Genomic DNA, 14,361 nt, shown 5'->3' on the forward strand with positions numbered 1-14,361 from the left:
ATCTTCCTTCAGTATTTCATTTAGTGTACATATTTTCTCAGTCTTTGTTTGTCTGAAAGTGTCTTTGTTTCATGTACTTTTGGAGGATATTTTCAGTGGGCATAGAATTCTAGGTTGGCAGTTCTTATCTTTCAGCACATTGAAGTTGCCATTCATTGTCCTCTTACTGTATCTGACAGTCATATGTCAGTTTTATTGTTGCTCCTTTAACGGTATTGATTTTTTCTCTTGGACTGATTTTAAGATTTTTCTCTTTCTTTCTGATTTTCAGCAGTATTACTATGATGCACTTAGGCATGATTTCCTTTGTATTTCTGCTGCTTGGAGTTCATAGCATTTCTTAAATCTGTGGCCTGAAGATTTTAATTAGTTTTGGAAAATTCTCAACCATTACAACTTCAACTATTGCTTCTATCTCATTATCTCTTTCCTCTCCTTCTTTGTCTTGGCTACAGATAAATAGAATAACTACAGGTTAACTTTAAGCTTTTAAAGTGTTTTCCCCTTTGGTTATCTTTGCTTTTACTAAGGCAGGCAATTTCATACTAGAGTCAGACCTCTGTTACTGAGAAGTATTTTAAGCACAATTTCATTTCACCATTTTGCCATGTCCCATAAATTTCCTACTCTCTTTTCTGTATTTGCCATCTTTTTTTCCTCACTGTACTTCAGTCTGGCCATTTTCAGTTCTCTAATCCTTTCTTCAGTTGTGTCTAGGCTGCTTCTGAAGCTTCCATTTAATTCTTCATTTCAGTTATATATTGCAATTCTAGAATTTTCATTTTGTTCCATTTTGTAGTTTAATTTCTCAAATTAGTCCGAATATATTTTAAAATACCTTTCTGGTAAGCCTAATATGTAGAACCTCTATAAATCTGTTTCTATTTATGTATCAAGAATTATAGATAATTTGAGGCTCTAGATGGTATTATCTTCCAGAAGAGATTAGCTTTTGCTTCTTGAAGGTAATTAGGAAGTGGCATTACATCTGATGCAGTCAGGGATTGAACAGATTGAAGGATGGACTTTGGTTTTTGTGAGAGTTGGTCTATTTAATCTAGTTTTCCCCTGTCACTGAGGCTTACCCTTTCAGGCATCTCAACTAAAAGCCTGAGGTGTTAACCTGGGCTTCTCTCCTTGGTGGGCCCTGGACTCTACTTATTGTTCTCCTTCATCCTAAAACTCCTGGAAGCTCGGATCAGCTCTCACTTTCTCTGCTGCTGCTTGACATTTGGTTAATGCCTTAAGGGGGAAATGATGCTGAATAACAACTTCACGTTTTTGCACATCATTTCTCTCCAGGACTTTGGACTCTCAAATCCCTATTACCTTGGTATTTCTCTGATGTTTTCAAATAGATTTTTAAAACTTTTCCTTCCAGGAGAGTTTGCCATCAAAAAGAGTACATGCTATACTACTACCTCCCTTAAAGACCTGATCTGCTGCCCTCAAAACTACACACATCCCAGTTTCTTTAAAGAGGCATTCAGAGCTACCTATTCAGACCTATGGGATCAACATTCACAGCCTCAAATTATCTCAGCAATTTTGAGTGTGAGAAGTGAGTTCTGGCTAACCTCAAAGTGAGTAAGTCAGGAATCTCAACTGATGCCTGCCGCAGGGGACACTGCCAAGCATGTAGGTACATCAAAGCCTCTGGGATCTTTAAACTAAGCCAGGACTTTTAGCCCCAATAAGCAGGAGCTACAAATGACATTTTGCTATTCAGTGATTGATAACAGCTAAAATTTCATGGGAAGGAAAGAGCCAGAATGTTCCTAAGGTACATTTCTTTAAACTTCACATCTTTATTACTTTTTCTGTCTTTCTTTGTCTTCTTTCTCTTTTTTAATATTGTTTTTGTATTGTACTCAGGCTAGCTGGCCAGTGGTGATAGCTAAAGATTACATGGGAAAGAAGTAGGGGGAAAATGCAAAATTTGTCACATAAAGAATTTATTTTCCAATGTGAGGAGAATTTACTGTGACAATATTGTGTGTATGTGACTCACTTCTTTCTTCATGCTGTCTACATAGAATAACTACAGATCAACTTTAAGCTTTTCAAGGTTTCTTTTTTCCATTTGGTGGTGGTGATTTTTTAATTGAGTCAGGCTGTTTCATATTAGCCACAGGCCTCTGTTATGAGAAATACTTTAAATACAATCTTAAAACAATAGAAAATTATGTACAAAACAAAATCACAGTAGTTACCCCATGAGTACATATGGGAAATGCTTATTTCTTTTTAAATAAATGGTGATCAGAACAGATTTCTAAGAATTTCATTATTATCTTTTCTTCTCCCTTTACACTTTAAATGATTGGAAACATCATAGAAAAACAGAAAAATCAGAATTTGGCATCGTTTCTTTCCTAGATTGTGAACAGAAGTGAAATTGAAGGTTAAAATGATGATTTAAGGAATACATGTACTGCGGGATGAAGACAAGTACAGTCAATATTTAGTTTTAAGTATTCTTTACTTGTGCTTTAAAAAGACCCGAGCATCTAAAGTGCTATAGGTAAACATAAAAATCTCTGCTGACTTGGGGATCAAGAGACCCAGGTCTAGTCTTGGTTCTCAGCTAACTGGCTGTGGGACTTCTCTGGGCCTCAGTCTCTGGTCTCAGTCTCCTCTTCTATGACCTCTAAGTTTTATATTCCATAGTTACATATGAAACAGATTTGTGATTAGACATTGACTCATTTGTCTGTACCAGGATAGCAGCACTTTATATGCTGACCTAGCAGCATCTATTCTAAGAGCTCTTCATAAAGGCATATGTCAGTATTCTTATATGGCTCATTAAGGGCTTTTCCTAGATGTATCTTGCTTCCCCAATTAGATTTTAAACCCTCAATGGCCGGGAACTATTATATCCATGGTGCCAAGCAGAGCCTGAGATGCCAAATTAGTACTTAAATATGCTGTTAGACTAAGCATCCTGAGCGATGAGTGCTTAGTACTGGAAGACCAATGACAGGGGTCAGTGGCCTATTGTCTTCATTATCATAAATTAATAAGTCTAACAGACGGTGCTGTGTGAGATGGAAAATGAGCTTACCTCTGTTTAAAGAAGGAACCAACAGCTTTGGTGTGGACAGGCAGAGAACAACAGAAATGGTAAAACTTTTGGCAAACATTTTCTGCAGCATATTAGGCTTTGTGGACCATAAGTCTCTATTGCAACTGCTCAATTCTACCCTCGTAGGGTGGAATCTGCCACAATGTGTAAACAAATATACATGGTGATGATACAATAAAGCATTATTTATGTACCTTGAAATTTGAATTTTATGAAATTTTTACATCTCAAAATGTTCTTTTGATTTTTTTCTCAACCATTTAAAATGTAAAAACCATTCTTAGCTCACGGGCCATATAAAAACAGGCAGTGGACCAGACTTGGTTGGTGGGTCTTAGTTTACTGTCCCTGATATAGAGTGTGCATGCTTTCTGGGGTGGTTATTTAGCAGTGAGAATTTCCTATTTGAATGGAGTGGGACCTAGGGGAATCCATGACCCCTTTCCAGTTAGCCAGGACAGACTTCCTAAGGAATATTATAAAGAAAAGGCATACATCTGTGTGATGCTTCAGGGTTTTGAGGCACTGTCATATCATGAACATTAACTTTTTAGATCATTTGGAATCCTTATCATTATCCCTGTTTTTAGATGGTGAAATGAGGGTTCTACATCACACGATTAGCAAACAGTGAAATTGAGAATCAAGCTGAAGTCTTTAAGCCAAGTGTCTTTTCCAGCATGACCTGGGTCCCGTGTGATGCTAACTGTTGTTTAAATGAAACAAGTAAGAGGGTTTTAAATGGAGGTTTAGCTGGATTCCAATTTCCATGGGTGGCAGACATGAGGGCAGGGCCTGGTAAATTGTTTACTAGGGAAGTAAAGGTGTAAACAGATGCTTCTCACCACCTCCTTTTAATGTTTCTCCATCATGCAAAGTGCTGCTTTCTCTAAGGTCTTTTCATTATAGGCTCATGTGAGCAAGTTGCCTTAAAATTGTCAAAAAGAGGAACTGAGTTTGGGAGAATCACTTCTTTGGTTACCCCCAGTGATTTTTCTAGTCTTGAAATGATTAGAGAAATAGGAAGTGTTTTGGCTCTAGGAGATCTCTTGGGAAAAGGCTAATAAGCTGGTATCCAGAGTGATTTTGGGTAAAAGGGCTTGAGAGTAGTGTGTGTGACTGGGAGCATGGCAGGGGAGGAATGGGTTGTCTTGAGCATCTTGAACCCATTTCCTTATCTGAAAGGAAGACATTACAGGCCAGACAAATTGGATGAATAGTTCTAGATTTTTAGTTTTAGTCATTTATTTATTTCATAAATAAAGTAGGCAGAAAATGAACAAGACCTAGACTCTACTCTTAAGAAACTGATACTCCTGTTACTCAGGGTACATCAACCTTCTTAATTTCCAAAATGGAATGAGCATAAATGTCGCTGAGTGTCCAGAGCTTATGCTTTGTTTAAACTCTTGTGTACCTAGCATAGGACCATGCAAAAGTAGCTGCTTAAGGTATGCTTTGGATTGGGATTTGTATATGCTAGAGGTATTACTTTTTGGGAAGTAAGGGGTGCTTTGTGTCATTTTAGCATGATGTGTTGCACTGAAGCTAATTGTAGGAAGAACCTGTGGAAGCAGGGACATTGCCCTCTAGCGAGCACCAAGGTTCTTTGAAAAGTCATGGTGCCCAGAAGCATGAGCAGAGCACTGCCTGTTTGCTAGAAGGGTCTTGGACATCTGTGTGAAACTGGGAGATGTTTATGCTATAGATCATTAAGAAAAGATACAGAATTGTATGCTCTCAATTCTGTACAAAAGACAAAAGGAAAAATTGGAAGGAAATATATCAAAACATGACATGCAAAACTTACAGATGATTTTTGTTTGTTTTTAGAATTCTCTACTAAGATTTTACAATAAGCTCTTTGTAGTTTGATAATAACTTTTTTGAATGAAAAACGTCCTTCAAAATAGCTAAATGCCTCCTAACCACCTTCCTTGTTGATGCTTTTGCTGACTCAGAGAGACTATTTCAGTTAGTTCTTACGATAACCCTGAAGTTGCATGATAACAAGCTTAAAAAGTATTTCATCTTTCTTCCCTTTCTTCTTTTCTTGCTGTTTTGTTTTTTTCTTTTTAAAATTGTACTGGGGTAAATTATACATAACAAAATTTGCCCTTTTAACCATCTTTAAGTGTATAGTTCAGTGGCAGTAAGGACATTCACAGTGCTGTGCAACTATCACTGTCATTCTTCTCCAGAACTTTCTTCATCTTCCCAAACTGAAGCTGTATGCCCATTAAGCAACAAGTCCCCTTATTTTTGTCATTTTCTTTTGTTTGCTTTCTTTTGTTTTATTTATGAATTTTGGGGGATCACATTTAGTACATCACTATTATTCATAGTGGGGATAAATTCAAAAGCATTAAATTTGAAGAAATGTCTGAGATTGAGCCCTGGTTCTTCCAGTTGTCAGCTATGTGACTTTGGGCAAACCACTTTGTAAGCTTCAGTTTCCTGATCTTTAAAATGGGGAGAGGATCATCTACTTTTAATATATCATAGGACTGTTGTAATTTTTGTAATGATGTAATTAAATAATATATGTTGACTTCTTTATGACATGTTACGATTCCTAGTCAAAAGAGTGAGTGCACCGTTAGCATGACTGCTGTTTAGGTTCATAGGGGAGCCAAGAGGTTGTCGTAGAAGTCTTGACCAGTTGACATTCTAGTGGACTCGCTTTCCTTTTCAGGAAATACAATAATAACCTTTTATTTAAATCCAACTTTTCCAACCCGCAGCCTGCGGACCACCTGCGGCCTGGGATGGCTTTGAATACGGCCCAACACAAATCCATAAACTTTCTTAAAACATGAGATTTTTTTGAGTTTTTTTTTTTTTTTTTACTTATCAGCTATCGTTAGTGTATTTTATGTGTAGCCCAAGACAATCCTTCTTCTTCCAGTGTGGCCCAGGGAAGCTAAAAGATTGGGCACCCCTGATTTAAATAATGCTGTTTTTCAAAGTGTGTTTGAAAAATTTAGCTCATTTAAATCCTCATCATACTAAGTAAGATTGGTATCTTTAGCTCTGTTTCACAGATGAAGAAAATGGAGGCATCAAAATCTTGCAGTTTAAAGTATGGACTCAGACGCTAGATGGTCTCTGTTTAAACCCCAGCTCTTCCACTTGCTAGCTGTATGACCGTGGACAAGTTACTTAACCTCTCAGTGCCTTCGTTTCTTCATGTGTTAAAAAAAAGATGACAATAGTAATACCTATCTTCTAGTATTGTTATGTAGGGGCAGAGGGAAAGCTTCCTCTAATTCTTGAAAAGTGTCGAGAACTTTGTGCTAGGCACACAGTGAGTACTATGTAAGTTTTTGTTAAATAACAAAAAATAAAAAGAAACGGAGACAACATGCTTTCACAAAAACAGTTAATCATAGAAGTGGGACTAGAGTGCAGGGTTCCCAGTCTTCATCCAGTCCCTCTCTCCCCGTCTTGGACCTCTGCACCATATGGTGATGCCTCACCAGCACTGCCAGGATCAACCTCCTGGGCCAGTGGTCCCAGTAAGCTACAAAGTTGGGTCACCATTTCACCATTTATAAAACCTTTCCCAAACATTTATTTAAATCTAGTGCTGTTAAATTTTTATAATTAGGCACAGTGACTCATATGCCATGATGGTATTTTTGAGCTGTAATGATTCTTATTTTGGAAAAAAATGATAATGTATTTTATTATGATAATTTAGAAATTCCATTTTTATCCTTAATGATTTGAAATATATTTAAAAACTGAAAATTATCTGTGATATTTCATTTTCTATATATGTGTTTGATAAACTGACCGGATCAGGAGAAAAAATGTACATAGTGAGGGTGTCCATATCCCCTGGCACAACTCAGAGGTCACTTAGAGGGCTGGGCTTCCTGTGTTTCTCTGACCAAGGGTGATCTCTGGCCAAGGAAAGGTTTGGGGTAGGCTGAAGTGCCCCAGAATTACCACCAACAGACAATTGTCAACCAGAGATGAGAGTTGGTGGGTAAACAGCCCACCCACCTCATCCTTTGGTGGCACAGTTCTGGAACGTGTTAACTGTGGTTTCTCAGGGGATTCCCAGCAAGAATGTGCCCCAGTTGCCCACTGTGGTGCCCTTTACTGGCTTTTTCTACCTCCCTGTGCTTCCTGGCATCTTCTTCCAAATAAATTACTTGCACCTAAATCCTTGCCTCGGGGTCTGTTTGGAGGTGAACGACAATTTACAAAGGCAATTTATGACCCTGAATCTATTATCCCTTCCACCTAGAGCACGGTTAATTTTTCTTTTTCTTTGTGATTTTTTTTTCCCCCGTTCTCTGTGTATCTTCTTTGCTACGCAGTAAAGTAATTGCAGGCTGTGTCTAACTACAATTTGTAAATGGGATTTCGAAATGTTTTTCAAACATTTTGGCTCATAAAATTTTAACAAGTTATAAATACATGTTCTTCCTCCATAACATTTTTGAGGAATGAACAGTGTGTGCCAGGATGTTTGAACACCTACTGAAATTAAATGGATTACTACTTTCCTTTGTCATTTCAAACATATCCACTGGCAACTGTAATATTTCATCCTGCATATACCTTTCTGATGGGCTCCCTTACAGGATTAGCATTGAGCTTTGAAATTGGATCACTCTGCTGAAACTCATTTTTGGCCCAAGGGTCAATAGTTGCCCAACTCCTTATGAGAAAGTGCCATAAGATGTCCAACAACGAATTGCATCTCTCTTTCCATTTTATCCCTAAGCTCCTACATCCCTCATATCCCAGGATCAGTACCTTCTCAATGTCAGTAGCTCTTTCTCTAGCCTTGTTCCAGCCTCTGGTTTCTAGTCCTTCACTGGTGCCATTTTTCACCTTGGCTCTAAGGTCAAGGTCTCACTCAGATGACCACTGCCGGCCCTGAGGCCTCTGAATATTTTAAAGAGCCCAGACACTGCTCTAGGCCTCAGGCCATAGGGAACTGCAAGGTGTGTATATGGGGGTGAAGAGAACCTTTGAAACCTTAGCCAAATTTTCTGGAAACTGTCTTCTGGGACAATGAACCCCAAAGTGAATTTCACATGCTCCCGGAGAGGTGTGGCCTGATCTGAGAGATAAGGGAGGAAAGTACCAGAGCCTCTATTTATATTGATTTTTATTTTAATAGAAGGATGAATTAAACATGAGTAATATGTAGTATCCAAATTGAGGCTCACCCACATCAGAGGATTCCTTATCACATGTGGCTCAGGCAGCAGGAGTGAGTGGCCCACTATCTAGAAGGCTCAAATAGGACACCCTTACTCTTCTTTGCACTTTTAGCTTAAGGGAAGGCATTGCCAAGTGATGCTTGTTGTGCATAATCTAGTTTTAATTAAAGTAACCTCTTCAAATGGGCAAGTGGCTTAAAAATATTCCTGCTGAAACAAAATAGACAAAACCAAACCCCACAGATTGTAGATGACATTAAAATTGCAAGCCCAAGAGAGTAATATGAATATAACAGAGAAGACACTTCTCTCATTCCCGGTATAGGCTCTAATCAGATATGACACATTCAATCACATCACAGTTATAATAAGGTTTTCTGGTGGCAAAAGGTTCACTGACAATAAACTAGGATAAAATATTTAACAAAAAATATTTAAAGTAGTCTTTAAAATTTTATTTTACTGTTAGCTCATCTTTTAAAAATTCTACATTTTAGCATGTTTTCTCCCTGACTTGTTTATGAACTCTTGTATAATACCCACCCACATTCAGCAATTACCATTTCCTAGATTTTTTTTCTCTTTCTTTCTGTGTGTATGTTGTTGTGTTTTGTTTTGCTGAGCTTTGGAAAGTAAGGTGCAAACATCCTCACCTTTCACCCCTAAGTATTTCAGTGTATATTTTCTGAGAACAAAGGTAGTCTTCTACACAACCCAATGCCACCATCACATTGAATGAAATTAACAATAATTCCTGGTAACATAGAATGAAATTGTACCTAATATATTAGTACAGTAGTACATATATATAATTTATACATTAACATACATACAATGTAGGTGTATGTTCAATTTGTTATTACTTTCTTAAAGCTCTGTTCTTCAAGGATTTTTAAAGAATGGGGGTTGGTATACTTCCCTAAGTGCCCCCACTCCCCCTCCAACTTCCCACCACCCTTATTCCAGCTTCTTCTTGGGCATCCGAGTAGACTGACAAGGTCCAGATGAATGTGTCTGCAGGGAACTGGCCCAACTTGTGTTGCTAGCTGGAATATAACTTTTGTTCCTTTCTTCTCTTCTCCATCTCTTCTGTCTTCTCCCCTTTCATCTCCTCTCCTCCTCTCCCTTGCCTCCTTCTCTCCTATCGTCAAATTTCCTTTCTTTTTCTCTTGTTCCTTTTTTTTCTCTTCCCCTCCTTCCATCCCCTTATTTCCCCAGTGATTCTGCTCTTTTCCTTTTAGTCCCTCAGGCATTCCTGCTCATGTCTGACAGCAGAAAAGTTGGGGAATTATTTATTTAATTGCCCTTTTGCTGGAGCTCTTCACCCCTCCATGCCCTGTTGATCACACACTCAGACCTGTGAACTATAAAGCTGCAAGCTTGTTCCCTCCATGCAGGGACAGAAATTCTCTCCTGCCCCATATTACTGCTCTTTTTTACCCATCCTGGTGGGAAAAACTAGTTTCACCCCTCTCCAACACTTTACCTCTCCCTGTTGAGCCAAAAGCAAATCCCAAGACATTTCTTTTCCCCAGCTTAGCTTCTGCAGTCTCTCTGAATCATTGTGGTTTTCCAAGAAGTTGGTGCTCACGCACAAATTAAAGCAATGAAGAAAAGGAGCCAAAAGATGGAGGACTGCTGGAGTAAACAACCTGAAGATTCCCAAATATTAATATTCCCCAAATGCAACAAGCCACCCAAAGTTCTAGAACCTCCCTGCTCTCCTTCCTTTGTTCGTTCCTATTGGAGGAATACCTTTTGACTCTTCCTTAGCTTCTCTAACAGGATGTGGCTTTATTCCACTTCTCCCCAGTCTTCCCTCATCGATGTTGTCAATATTACTTGAAATTACCACAAAGACTCCTTACTCCTTTCTTTAGAGGTTCCTCAAAAGCTTGAGGCTAAGAATTGCAAGTCCCTTCTGGAGGGTAGAATAGCGAAGTGGGATGTGAGTTCTGTTTGTTCATTCAGTGTAGCACCTCAGTTCTTAAAGTAATGGGGAATGTAATACCTAATATCTAGAGGGTTCTTTCTAGCTATTTTGCTAACATATCCCCACGAGCTCCTTGTCGGTAAAGAATTGTCTCCTGTTCAAGGATGAGAATACTGAAGTGCAGAGTCCATGATTCATCCAAGACCATACAACTAGTTGGGAGAATCACCATTAGGAACTACATCTCTTGATCCTAGGTCTGCATTGGAGCCCAGAGGAAACTAGAGTATATTAAGAAGAGGTGAAAAGGAGCATTGGAGATATTTATCCTGGAGAAAACAGAAAAGCATAACTGCAATCTGTTACATACTTAAAGATAACAGTTGGATTGGCACCAAAGACCAGTAAGTTCTCCATTTGTGGAGTAATAGCTCAGAGAGATAAGATTCCATTGCTCTGGGTTATAATCATCATACAAGCCAGCTAATAATTGCCGTAATTACTTGTTCAGAAAAATTCTTGGTGCTATTCTCAGGAGAAAATAAAGCTGATGTTTAGTAGTTTTGTCAAATCTCATCAGGTAGAATTCTAATTTTAAGGCAGGCAATGTGTCAGTTACCCTAGAGACCATTTAGTTCGTTTAATTATCATCTTCACCTCAGTATTCTCCACATAGTATACATTAGGATTGCAGTGGAGTTTTAAAAATATTGTAGTGCAACAATTCCTACAGACTTCCTTAGGTAATTATGGACAAATAAGGGCTGAAATGCTGGATCCTTAAAAATAAACAAACTGCCCATATTTGAATAAAAGACATACCTTTCTGTGGGCAAAGGTTTCCAACCCAGAGTGTGGCAGCCAGCTACTTCTAGTTGCCAAGAATCTCTTTGACAAATTAATCTTGCCACAGAGAACGTTTTGTGACCTTTCCAATGTTTGTATAAGAAAAATGAAGCACAGATGTTTTCAGAAGTGGGAAACAATTGTTTGAGCCCCATATTGTCAGAGGACCAAATTTGTCAGTCTATTGAAGAATGATTTTTACTGACTTAATGTGTAAAAGGGAAACTTCTCTCTCTCATTTGTGAGAAGTTGGAAATAAGAGACACATCGGCAAGTCACATACTAATCATCAATTAATTAGCAAGTATTTGCCGAGTCCCTACTTTGAAATAAGTGATTTGCAGAGCAAGGAACCTGGAACATTTTTAGTGAGACACGAAAAAGAGAAGAGGAAAGGATGTAAGCTTCTGACCTCAGGAAAATTAAGAAAAAGTCAGGTAGAAGAGACATACCCATAGAATGTAAATTAGTATAACCACCATGAAGAACAGTTTGGAGGTTCCTCAAAAAGCTAAAAATAGAGCTACCATATGATCCAGCAATCCTGCTGGGTATATACCCAAAAGAAAGGAAATCAGTATATCTAAGAGATATCTGCACTCCCATGTTTGTTGCAGCACTGTTCACAATAGCCAAGATTAGGAAGCACACTAAACGTCCATCAACAGATGATTGGATAAAGAAAATGTGGTACATATACACAGTGGAGTACTATTCAGCCCTAAAAAAGAATGAGATCCTGTCATTTGCAACAACATGGATGGAACTGAAGATCATTTTGTTAGTAAAATAAGTCAGACACAGAAAGACAAACATTGCATGCTCTATTTGGGAGATTTAAAAATCAAAACAATTGAATTCATGGACATGGAGAGTAGAAGGATGGTTACCAGAGGCTGAGAAGGGTAGTGGGATAGGCGGGAGGCAGTGGTGGTTAATGGGTACAAAAACTAATTAGAAAGAATGAATAAAACCTACTATTTGTCAGCACAACAGGGTGACTGTAGTCAATAATAATTTAATTGTACATTTTAAAATAACTAAAAGAGTATAATTGGATTGCTTTTTACACTAAGGATAAATGCTTGAGGGGATGGATACCCCATTCTACATGATGTGATTATTATGCATTGCATGCCTGTACCAAAACATCTCATGTGCCCCATAAATATATATACCTGCCATGTACCTACAAAACTTAAAAATGGAAGAAGAAAGAAAAGACATACCCATAGAAAACTAGCAAACAATTCAAGATAGTGCATAATAAGCAGAAAATGAGAGGAGTTGATAATCTTGTCATAAAAGTCAGACAGGTTGGGAGAAAGAATGGGAACTATTAAGGCCTAGACTGGTCAGCAAAACTTCATCAAGATGATACTTAAACTGAAATTTGGAAGGATTGGATTTAAATGAATCAAGAATCTGGAATTGGGCATGATGGAAGGAGGGAAACAGGAAAGCAATGGAAAATTTAGGAATAAGGCATAGACTAGTCTATCTCTTGAGTACAATGGAAAGTGGACAGCTCTTTCTTTCAGAGGGTAGCAAGTGGGGAATGATCTATGCAAAATGATCTTGGAACTAAATCTGGTGATAACTTTAAAGGGTTATCACATCTAATTGTTTTAGATAAGGCTCTTTTGTTGGCAAAGAACAGAAGCCACTCAAACTAACTCAAGGAAAAAGGGGATGGTAGTATTGTAAAATTATAACAGGACATCTCTTGTACATTCAAAACTAGTACATAAGCCAGAAACCATACCCTCTGTATGACTTAGGGCCACATTATCTCAGCTTCTCCTCTTATGTCTGCTTCATTTTTTTTCTCTCAGTCCATTTACTCAGCTTATTCATCTTCTGCATGTTTAAATATGGCTGCCCTGATCTTTTCCTTGACATCAAAATCTTATATTTCCAGCATCTATTACTAACTATATTCTCTCTATTTTTCCGTTTAAATGCTTAAGAGAAAGAGAATCTCTTTAGTAGCTAGCCAGGCAGTTCATTGGCTGGTTTAGATCGGGTATCTACTCCAATCCAACCAGCCATCGCTCCTAAACAGGAACTACCCTGTGGTGTCTCCCTGCATTGGGAGCTCTGGGCAGAGCAATCTAGGCCAGAAGAGGAAATAGACTGATATGCTCCATGCTATACAGAACCATTAGACTTGCAGGAAACATTTTGTATGTTCTACATACATTTGAGAAACATCTGGTCTATTTCTCTCCCTCTAGGAAGAATTTACCCAAAGCTCTCTTCTGAAAGAACTGTGGTGTTCTAAAAAACATTGGTTCTAAATTGAATGTTGACTCTACCACCTCTTAAACTGAGCTTCAATTTCCCATCTGCAGAGTGGAGATAATAATGTCTACCTATTGGAGTTGTCTGGAATATAAATGAGATAATATAGATTCTATTCTCTGCTTGGAAAAAGGCAAGAGCTTAGTAAATGGGATTTCTTTCATTTATTTGCTATGTTCTGAACATACCACAACAGAAAATTGTTTGCAATGCATTTTAACTTATTTTTAATTGCACAAGTGATATATGAATATGTCAATACTTTAAAGCAAATACTAGATGTTATATTATTTCACTGGTAAATACTTTAGCATGTGTCTTTTATAAACAAGGTCTTTTAAGAAACACATAGCCGCAATACCCTTATCACACTCAATACATTAAAAATAATTCCTTGATATCACCAATAGTACATTTATATTTGATTTTCTTCAATATTTATTTCACAAATATCTTTTTATTGTTGTTTGGTTTGACTCAAAATCCAAAAGGAGCCTACACGTTGCATTTGGTTGATATGTCTTTCAGTCAGTCTATAACCATTCTCTCATTTTCTATGCCATACATTTGTTGAAAAAAAATGGGGTAATTATTCGTGTAGGATTTTCCAATTCAGAATTTGGCTGATTGTATCCTTATAGCATCATTTAGCAGGTTCTTCTATCACCATATTTCCTGAAGACTGGCACATAAATCTAGAGGCTTAATTAGATTTAGATTCAAATTAATTTTCTAGTAAAACTATAAATGCTTTATACTATATTTTATATTTTAAAAGTTGTGAATTTAAAAGAAAGAGCATAGTTCCCATGGTATTTTGCACCTAGGAAGACAAGATTCCTAAAAGAGAAGGAAGTAAGCCATTTACTCTGGTTTCTGACTGAGTGAATCACCTTTACTCAGAGAGTTAGTGTAATTATGACTGCTATCTGCCAGAAAATGCAGATAGAAGTCTTAGTTATCATTTTATCTCTAACAAATTTATTAGCGATATCTTTAGCCAT

General features: G+C 37.6%; 1 protein-coding gene and 1 long non-coding RNA gene across 3 annotated transcripts in view; one reads left to right on the forward strand and one right to left on the reverse strand.

Annotated features, from left to right (window-relative positions):
* The window catches only part of GRPR (gastrin releasing peptide receptor), a 44,135-nt gene that overhangs the window by 10,012 nt on the left and 19,762 nt on the right, over window positions 1–14,361 (forward strand). The gene's annotated exons all lie outside the window — the stretch shown is intronic.
* LOC103785862 (uncharacterized) overlaps window positions 13,614–14,361 on the reverse strand; it is a 37,609-nt gene continuing 36,861 nt past the window's right edge. Inside the window, exon 13 of the long non-coding RNA XR_611563.5 lies at window positions 13,614–14,059. This is a non-coding gene — a long non-coding RNA (uncharacterized LOC103785862). The remainder of the gene's footprint in view (window positions 14,060–14,361) is intronic.

The sequence above is a fragment of the Pan paniscus genome, chromosome X, assembly GCF_029289425.2.
Source record: "Pan paniscus chromosome X, NHGRI_mPanPan1-v2.0_pri, whole genome shotgun sequence".
Classification (NCBI taxonomy): Eukaryota; Metazoa; Chordata; class Mammalia; order Primates; family Hominidae; genus Pan; species Pan paniscus.